Genomic DNA, 10,049 nt, shown 5'->3' with positions numbered 1-10,049 from the left:
TTAACGATCTGTTGTGCATGCTTCTTATTTATCATACTTGGTTCTCTACGTTCCACGTGGGCTGACCGTGATGATCATGTCTAATAATTAATGATTTCAAGTAAATTTTAGTTACTTATTAGCTTACCTATTACCGGGATAAGAACTTCTATTTTCTTTCTATTATTTTGCGTTCTTGTTTTGCCTTTACTTCTCTTTGTCTTTTGGGTTTCCCTTTTCTATGGGTAACTTTTCGATGTGGCTCCTATTCGATATGAGAATGTTAGTATTTTGTGCTTTTGGTCCCATGAATATTATTTACGTTATTAAGCCAGGTATTTACGTTATTAAGCCAGGTTAGGCGAGCAAGCTGAATTACATTGGGACTAGAATGCTGTAATATATTAGGGATATAACATGCGGGTTATCTGTTGCTGGTTGTGGCTTGATCACTAACGACTAATTGATGATATTGATTACTTTGTCAATGTACTTACTTGAGACAGGCTTAAGGCTGTGATGCTCGGTTTAATCCAGTTAACGTTCCTTCACAGCGGATCAATGGATTATGACCACTGAAGTTAGCAATATGGACGATGTGCGCTGCTTTGTCCCTTCCTGAGAAGGGATTGGCCGGCGCAACGGCTTTAGTCGTGGTGGTGGGAGAGCTGGGCGTGACAAGCGGTGTATGTTGCGAACCTGGCCTAGCTCCTGACGTACTTTTTTCCCTCGCTCTTAATTAAGGGTCTGCCTGCCTATTATTAATTATCAATTCTAACTTAATATTACCTTTATTCTTACTGCGCGTTTCTTATGCTAGGCTTGTCATAATTGCTTAATGTACGAGGTGCTTAGATATTTTAAGCAATATGCTCAGTTGACGTTTAATTAATTTAATTCGAACACATGATGGGGGAGTGGGAACTTCATTGTGGATATAAGTAAGCTCTCTACACTCCTGATTGCATGTCTTTATTGATGATCTACTATATGTTAATACACGCATTCTTGCATGGTACTGATTCTCTGCTGAGGTGGTGTATCGCCCTCTTTGTTGGGACGATTTTGTTGCATGGCTTCTGGTCCTGCAATGACCACATAACATGGCTTACTCCATTGGGGAATTGATTGACTACTTAATTGATATATTAAATGGATAGATTAAACCTACCTCCATCATGCCCCCTTTTCGTTGCTTGGTCCATGGTAACCTACATTACCTCGCATTATGCTTTCGATTAGCCGGGTAATTGAGTTGTGGATTATTTATCTGCTTATTTGTACCAAGGAACTTAGTCCCTGCAACCTTTCTGCCTGCGCATGTGCGCACTTGGGGGTTTTAGTATCATATCGTTTGATCAGTCGCCTAGCAGAACGCTTCACTCTTCCCTGTTTGATTGCTGACTGCATTGTATGAAGCCTGGGATTCGGTTGGTGGCAGTCGTGGACAGATCCCTTCGGTGTGAATGTTCTTGTATAAGTATGTAGGTGTATATATGTATGTATGGGTATGTATATTCTCACTTGAACTTCCCTGTTCCTTCTTTCCTTTCTTTCGCTCCATTAGCTTCCTCCCTTACCCGTAGCTCCTAGTACATTTGTCTGTTCTTAATATTTAGTTATTGGTTTACCAACGCTGTATATATCTTAGAGATAATCCTATCTGTAAGTATTCTCCTCGTTCCAACTAGCCCTGTAATTTTATTCAACCGGATAAGTAGTGCTTTGGCAATTACCCGGGTGTTAGTGCAGTATTATGGGCCTTGAATCATGGTCGTATTCGCATCCATACTTGCCATTGGTTCTGTTGTCATGCTACTTCTTGGTATTATTCTGGTGCACGGGGGATTTCTGTCCGCTGCTCCAGGCCATTATCATGGCTTGGGTTGTCGCGGGCCGCTCGATGGCTCAGATTGGCGCACGGGTGGGGCTGCTGTCCATTAATTGGTTGTTGTATGACATGCCTTGTGGCCCTCTTCGTGGCCGGTGGGCGGACCGCTTCCGGGGACCGCGCACCTGCGGTGGCGGACCGTTGCCTCCCTTTCTTCTTGGCCGTGTAGTATGGTTGCTGAGGATTGGCAGGGGCTATGATATGGTTTAGGGTTGATATTAATGCACCCTTTAAGGCCTATAGCTTGCACCCGTATTCTGTAAACTTATCCTCACTGCTGTTATATTTACCACCAATACACTTCTTGTAGCAGTTATGTTAACCCCCTGGCTCTTTTGATGAAAGCCACAATTTAATTTGCTCTAGTATTTGCTTAATTACCTATCCCCTACCCTTTGACGATGCCTTTTCTCTTACCAGTATGTTCGGACAGCTTTTGGTTTTGGTCTTGAGATCCTCGCTTAAATTATGGGACGGTGATCTACGCGACCTCCCCTCTTCACTTACTCTGAGGCATTGCTATGGTGCACTATTACGCACACCATTCCTGGCTTCTTGATTCTGTAACACTCCATTCTCTTCTCTTTTAACAAACGGATCTTCTTTCTGGGGATGGAGGTTATGTTATTTATTTCATTCACTTACTCTTTATCTTATCTAAATTTTGAGATAAATGTTGATGGCTGGATTGGTGAATATCCATTCTGCAGAGCCGGGCGATGGATGTCTATGGTTAATACGTTAAGTTCCCTCTCCCTTTATTCTCTTGATGATTTGGTTGCTCGTTCCGCTTATTATTTGTTCTGTCCTCTGGTTCTCTGCTTCTGATAATTTAATTGTTGGTAAATGTGTGTTTTCTTGACGCATTTTGACTACTGATTATTAATGGTATTCTGAGAGGATTTGGGTGTGAATTCTAGGGTTGATATTTGATTCTATATGCTAGATTGTCTTGTCATTCTTACCTTCATGATTGTATGTTGGCATATCATCACTGTCCCTTTTGAAGTACGATAGCTGTCCGCAGTTCTCATTACCTGATTGATGATTATGTGATTATGATTATGTGTGTGTTGTACACGCGCATGCGTAAATATGCAAGTACACGCATGGTTAAATTTGGGTGTAGGCTAGGTGCACCCCATCGCTCAGCTAATAAGCCTTCTGGTTTCTGCTGCGTCCTGCATCTATAAATTCTTTTCAGAGCTGATATATTATTATTTACCGGGCTAGGACTTTCTTGCCGATTCCTTCTGTATTGACACTATGATTGCACGATTGCACGGGATGCTTGGTTGTCTATCTTGAAACTTAGTTAATTGTCCTGGTTATCTGGCTACCTTGGTTAACCTAACACATTTTAAACTTACCTCTTGTCGTCGGATCAATCCTTCTTTTAGCAGGGCATTTGTTATTTAAATCCCGGATATAGGACTAATTATTTACTTAACTATTGATTTAATTAATCGAGGGTTTAATACTTCAAGTTTCAAATAACAGCAATTCTGACGTATGTGGTGCACCTATTTCTATTTGTGCATCTCTGCGATGCTCGCACACTCTCGTGGTTGTTGCTGGAAGCATGATTCGACTTCGACTTTCGATTAGATTCGATATGGCTGTTTCATATCCGGTTTGATCGATTGTTCGGGAACCAGGTGATTGATTTAGATTCTCATTATTTTTATATCTCTTATTCGTCTTATGTATGCAGCTTACCAGCGTGAAGTTTTGGGTATACTTACGACATTAGTATGGTTTGAGGAGAGTAATGTTTACTGGAAATCATAAAGCACGGACTTGGCTCGAATTCGTGTTTTGGTATTCTTTTCTTTTGCTGCTAAGGTCGTTTAATATCTGCTAACTGGGCGATATGATCATCGCGGGTAATGCCTGACGTTGTTTCGTGAGCGAGTCACCTTCTTTCACGATTGCCTTTGAATACTTCTGCAATGTTCCGGCGTTACGAACTTGCATCTTTATATGGCTGTGTTGCTTAGTGTAGCGATGTTATGTTGGACGGGCGAAGCTCGCGACAGCATATCTACTTATTTATTTATTATTTATTTATTTATTTATTGTTCTATTTAGACTTATTTAAGTCCAAATCTGAGTTTAAGTTTAATTTTATTTATTTATTATTATCTGTGCATTAGTGCTGTCTACAGCCTGGTACGAGCTCGGAGAGCTACTGCAATGTTTTTTGAGTTTAATAAATTGGCTCTGTCATGCGAGCCAGCAATGATGTGAATTGAGACAGTGCTCGGATGGCTGATTATGTTGACCGTCTATTCGTCTGTATATCTGTCTCACGTCACGTATATACGGTATGTTACTTTGAGAGGTGGCTAGGTGTTGGGGCAGTTAGAGATTACATCGTTCGGTTTTATATTTATGCTTATATTCACATTTATTTACTTACATTTATTAATTTATATTCTTACATGTAGTTGGGGATACATTACTACATTACTATCTTATATCTATATTAATTCAGTAAACTGTAGATATTAAATGGATGGTACGCTGGTATGTGCATATACTTCAACTTCAACTTTAATCAAACAGCAAAAACAAACAAACGAATTGATTTCTAACTTAGCCCTATCTTAACTAACTGACTTATACTAGCCTATACTACTTTATTTACTTGCTAGTACGGGTGCGGCAGATACGGGAAGGTGGAAGGATATTGGGGTGGGTATGGTGGTTGATACGGGTTGTATTGGTGGTGAACTATGGGAGGGTGTGGCGAACTGGGATAATATAGGAATACTGGGTGCGGATTTGGGGGTGTATACGGTAAATGGGACGATTGACTGTACTGTTGCTGCTGTTGACGTCGGTGTCCAGGGTAGATCGGAGGGTGGTTCGGAGTAAACGAGGCGCGGTCCTCTCTGGGTGTCCCTCGCCGGTTTGGCACCCCTGTGTTCACCTCCATTAAAGGAGGTGGTTGAGCATGGCTGGTTGGCAGTGCTGGGGTCGGTCTTGTCTGTCTCGGCCCTTGATCGTGACGGACCCACCGATACTGGCTTCGTCGCCTGGTTGAGGCTTGGCTGAGATGCACTACCGCTGCCGCGTGGCGCATTGTTTCCCTCTGGATCCGCTCCAGGCGGGCGGTTACTGCCCTCTCGACGGATCCGGAGATGACTGCGTCCAGTTGCTGTAATTATTGAGCAATTATTAGAAGGGAATTGGTTGTTATTGAGGGATGCATTTATGATATGTGCTACGGGTATTAATGTTTATGGCATTGGCCTAACACCTATTATCCTCTTTCGATTAACTTTGCGCTGGTTAACCTTGATCTATCGTAACCAAGTATCTTGCCCCTAATTCTGTTGTTTCAAAATCTAGTTTTACTAATGTTTGAGTGCTTATCATGCTGATGCTGATGTCGATTGGATTCTGATTTTCTCTGATCGAGAACCGATTCTGATACTATGACTCTCATTTGATTCTAAGTTCAGGCTGGTTAAGTTGGATTCAACTTTATTTTGACCGACATCCTGACTGGCCTAACTATATTCAGTTTAAATTTTGAATTTGATTCAATCTTTATCCACTTTTATTTTGAGTCTGGCTTGGCTTGATTGGCTTTAATTGTACTCGATCGACCAATTTAAAACCTAAATTTGTAATCTAACAATTTTAATTAATTAATTATGAATAATAATAATATTAACGTCTTTATCTTTATTTGATCTTATTTTGCTGCGACTTTGATTCAATCTTATAATCTAACGTCGAATCGGTTGATTTTGAACCGTGATTTAATTCCAATTTACTGACGACATGAAACCTGATCTCGGGGTCGTGTTTTCAGCTCTGCTTTAATCTATATAACTATCCTCTTTAATTCGATTATTTAACTTAATTCTGGACTTGAAGTTGTTCAATTGCATGCATTTATTTGAAAAAATTAAGGGGGTGGAGCGAATGGAACTGATGCTCTAATATATCTTATATGCGGGCGATGTTAGGATTGTCTGAGTCGTACTCACATTCGGATCCACCAAAATCTTCTGGTCCTTATCTCTTGCGGGAATGGAGCATGAAGCTCCGGCACTTGCTCCTGCTGCGGAGCTAGACTCCCCCTCGTTCGATTCGTTGATCGCGGACAGGAGATCCTCCTTCAGGCTCTCCATGATGCTTTCGCGGGGCACAGTTGATTCAGCTGGTAGCGGACCTGTCAATTCACGTATTTATTTTGTTGTTTATATTACGTTCACTTATTGCCATTTATCTTATTTTATTATCTTATTATTATTTTTGTGGCAAGAGCACCATCGTTTCACTTTATTTTCACTTGTACTTTCACTTGGTGCACCCGGTGCTTTGTCGGATTGAGACGAACTTTCTTACCGGATTGAGCCTCTTTCCTCCTCGGGACACTTTGCTCCAGCTGGAGTCGGCCACTATAGGCTGGCAACTGTGGCGGGTTGTTCTGCCCTGCTTTTGTTTTTCTCCTTCTCCTGCTAGCTGTTGCATGATTGAATTAGACTGGGTAAAGTTTTAAATTCAGAATGGGATAAGGTGGGTTAGCTTATTATCACTGATTATCGCTTGCCTACTGGTTTATATATATATATTTATATTTTAAAAAGAAGAAGGGAAAAAAGAAAAAAAGAAAAAGGAAAAAGGAAGAAAAGGAGGGAAGAAAGAAGAAGGGAAAAGGGAAAAAAAGGGAAGGGAAAAAAAAAAAAAAAAAAAAAAAAAAAGAAAAAAAAAAAAAGGAAAAAAAAATAGAGGAACGGCGGACTCTGGTATCTGACATGATAGTGTTAATTAGTTACTTATTGATCCTCGACTTGATAGTTCAAAGAGCCGATGGCCGAGTTATGATTGGTTTACCTACCTTCGGCGAATTGACGTTTGTATCCCGCAGCTTCCTGTTCCTGTTGTCTTGTTGGTCTAACTGACTGAACGAACTGGACGATGGATGACGAGTGAGTGAGCCGGGTGAGCGAACTACCTTTCAACGGGGTTGTAGCAATCGCTTCTGTGACTTTTGTAGGGGAGTGAATTTTGACTGGGATGGCCGGTGATTGGCGGATGCGGTGACGCGCTCATTGGCTGGGTGGTGCATGTTCTCGTACGATCTGCGCAGGTCCGTGTGACACGCGGGAAGGAGGGAGTGGGAATTGGTTGGCTGGGGAGGGCACATCCTTCCCCTTCCTTTCGGCCCGCTCCTATGGCAGTCGTATCCTTTCGCGGACGCATGGCCCTTCATCGCGCGAGTAATGAGTTTATGATTTAATACCAATCTAAGCTGAATGTACTGACTGCTTGAGGGTGTATGATTTAAGGAGAGATCTTTTATTCTAGCGACTGGTGTTGTCTGTCTATATAATCGTGGAATAGTTACTGCTGCGTTCCTGATTGAGAGTTTATTTTATTTATTCGTTCTCTTCTTCCGGCTCTAATTTGGTAATTTTGACACGACCGATGGCGGTGTTGCGGATTGTTGTCCAAGGATATGCTGGAACAAAACAATACTTCCGGGGGTAGGACCCCCCACCCCCCGCTGATTAATTTTATAAGCCAATAACTTGTTCAGTGCACATTTCAAGCTGCCTCGTATTCTTTAACCGTATTTTAATTAATTAACTTCTGTTTAGGTCTCGGGGAATTTTAGGGAAGGGCTGGGGGTGACCTGATTTGATTTCTCGAGGTCTTAAATGCCTCAATGATTCACCTCAGTGATGCCGGATTGATCTTATATGATTTAATTGATTCTTATCCATTGGAGTACCTAAATGAATAACTATATGCTCCTACTCCATGAGGTGTTGAAGCTTTTGCTAGCTACTTATTCGGCCATCCACGGCCTGTCCCTAACAGGTGACCTTCCCTTTTCCCCTTTCCTTCTCCCTCTTTGATTTGGGCTGAATAATTAATTTCTAAGGTAAACGGAGACGCGCTCACTCTTGTTCTGCTGGAGTTATTGTTTGCGTTCGGCGACGCTGTTTACCAGATGTATGCGCGTAGGATGTTCAGCCGGTTTTTTGCCTTGCCTCTTGCTCGCCCTGGCATTTTACGGTCCTTAGATTTATGGTTGCCTTGGTTCTTGACGGAAGGGACTGGGGACTCGCGAGAGGCGGTTGTCAGTGGTATTGTATGGGTTGTATTTCAGCCTGCCCTATTGCTCTCAACGTTTTACAGGGATTTCATTAGCCACTTACGGCTTTATATAAGTTTTTCATAACGTTAGCTGCATTGTGTTTAGTACTTAGTTGATTCTTGGGAGCCAGTCCTCACTGTAATACTTTATGATACCTTTTCACTTTTCTTTTATGCTCGCCTTAATGCTGGCTTGAAGCCGATTTTGATTTGCGTTCAGGCGCATTGCTGCGGTCCAGACTACATGTAACCCGTTAATTTGGTATGTGGTGCAATTCTGGTTCTAATGCTTATTCTAATTAGTTCTGAACATGGTTCTGAACGCATCTTTGATCTTGATTATGTGTCGGGGTTGCAGCGGTCAATCCAAATTGCATTAACTAGATCGAACGTAAGTTAATTCCTACTTGATTTATACTTGGCATTGAATTTAAATTAATTTCTGATTCGATATTCATTTCATTTCATTTCATCTCGCTTAATCTTTGATTTATGGAACCCTGATTCCTCCATAATCCTATGTCTGCTCAATTTTGAATTTGGACTCGTTGCAAACCTCATCTTAATAATACCTCTAGTCTATTTTTTCCGTTTGATGCTTGGTTGGATGCCGCATGGGAGCGAGCCTTATTAACTTCAATTCCATTTTAAATTTAATTCCGATCTTCGCTTATATATTCAATTGCCACTTTAATTGAATTTTACAACTATTTCCTTACATTTTAATATTATATTTTGATGATAAATGACCTTACTTAATTTAGATTCCATTTATTTGATTTAAGGTTACCTTAATTCTAACCTCTTTTGATTATTAACAATAGATAACTTAGATTCCGATTTATTTTCAATTAATGTTGGCTGTCATCTTCATGTGGTTCTTGTTGATTAAAATCTGACCCGGCTTCATTCGGTTAGATTAGCCTTGACTCTGGACTAATCTTGATTCTTGCATTGCTTCGACTTAGTCTTGATCTAATTTAATCTTAACTAAGATTTGTCCACGGGATCGGCACTGTCCACGTCTTAATTTCGGCGTTTCCTAATTTTATTTCTCTTTGATTGTGATTACGTGATCTCATACTTATTGAATTTGAATTTGACCTTGCCCGTTTTCATCGTGAACGAGATTAACAAATTTAAGTTTTAGTTACTCTGATCCGTTTCCGGCTCAGTTTGCTTAATCAACTACACTTATTTAACCCTGTCCTTTTGATATTAATGAAAACCGTAGCTTCGGCCTTTGGCTTGGTCTTGAGTTTTGTCTCTCACATTGGCCGTGGCTTGATTTTGTGGTGTGAAATGTTGTGCACCCCTGAATGGTCTGAACGCGCGTGCCCCTCTCTCTTTTCTCTCTCTCTCTCTCTCTCTCTCTCTCCTCTTCTTCTCTGCTTTCTTTCTTTCTACCTTTGTCGACTTTCACATGGACAGGTGACCTTATTCTGTTTATCTTATCTTATCCCTACATTTGTTATTCTATCCCATTCATTCATATTATTTTATTTTATTTTATTTTTATTTTATTTTTATTTCAATTTTAATTTTATTTTATTTTATATTTATTTTTATTTTATTTTATTATATTTATTTTATCTTATCTTATTTTATTTTATCTTATCTTACTTTATTTCATCCTATTCTATTACATTTACTTCATTTTATCTCATCTCATTTATTTTATTTCATTCCATCCTATTTTATTTTAGTTTTATTTTTATTTATTTTTTATTTATTTTTATTTTTATTTTTATTTAAAATTTTATTTTATTCTATTTTATTTTATTTTTATTTCCTTTTATTTTTGCTTCACTTCATTTCAGTTTATATCATTGTAATCTAACTTCGGTACAAGCAAGTCGATTGGGGGGCACGTGCTGAGCCGTGGTGACTGTTGTTGAAGTTTTCACGTCCTGTAAGTACCCCTATTTTAGTCTTCCTTTTCCCCAGTCACTTTCGGACCCGACCTATCTATATATCTTTGGGCGCATTATTAATACCTAATGCTAATTGTATTTTCTTTAATTTTAAGACATGGTTTCATTGCAGCGGAATGTTA

At 40.0% G+C, this 10,049-nt stretch overlaps 1 long non-coding RNA gene across 4 annotated transcripts; it reads right to left on the bottom strand.

Annotated features, from left to right (window-relative positions):
* Window positions 1-934: 934 nt before the first annotated feature.
* On the bottom strand, window positions 935-3,402 carry LOC117611148 (uncharacterized). Of its 4 annotated transcripts, none has more exons than XR_013063676.1 (4): window positions 2,836-3,402; window positions 1,504-2,694; window positions 1,151-1,434; window positions 935-1,064 (listed from the first exon to the last, which is right to left on the bottom strand). It is a non-coding gene; the product is annotated as an uncharacterized LOC117611148 (long non-coding RNA). The 4 variants fall into 4 exon arrangements; XR_013063677.1 differs by having other exon boundaries at window positions 1,151-2,064; window positions 2,288-2,694; XR_004583084.2 differs by having other exon boundaries at window positions 1,151-2,694; window positions 2,836-3,180; window positions 3,241-3,402.
* Between the last annotated feature and the right edge of the window lie 6,647 nt (window positions 3,403-10,049).

This window comes from Osmia lignaria, unplaced genomic scaffold (assembly GCF_051020975.1).
Source record: "Osmia lignaria lignaria isolate PbOS001 unplaced genomic scaffold, iyOsmLign1 scaffold0003, whole genome shotgun sequence".
Lineage (NCBI taxonomy): Eukaryota > Metazoa > Arthropoda > Insecta > Hymenoptera > Megachilidae > Osmia > Osmia lignaria.
This window is presented reverse-complemented; position numbering and strand designations above follow the sequence as displayed.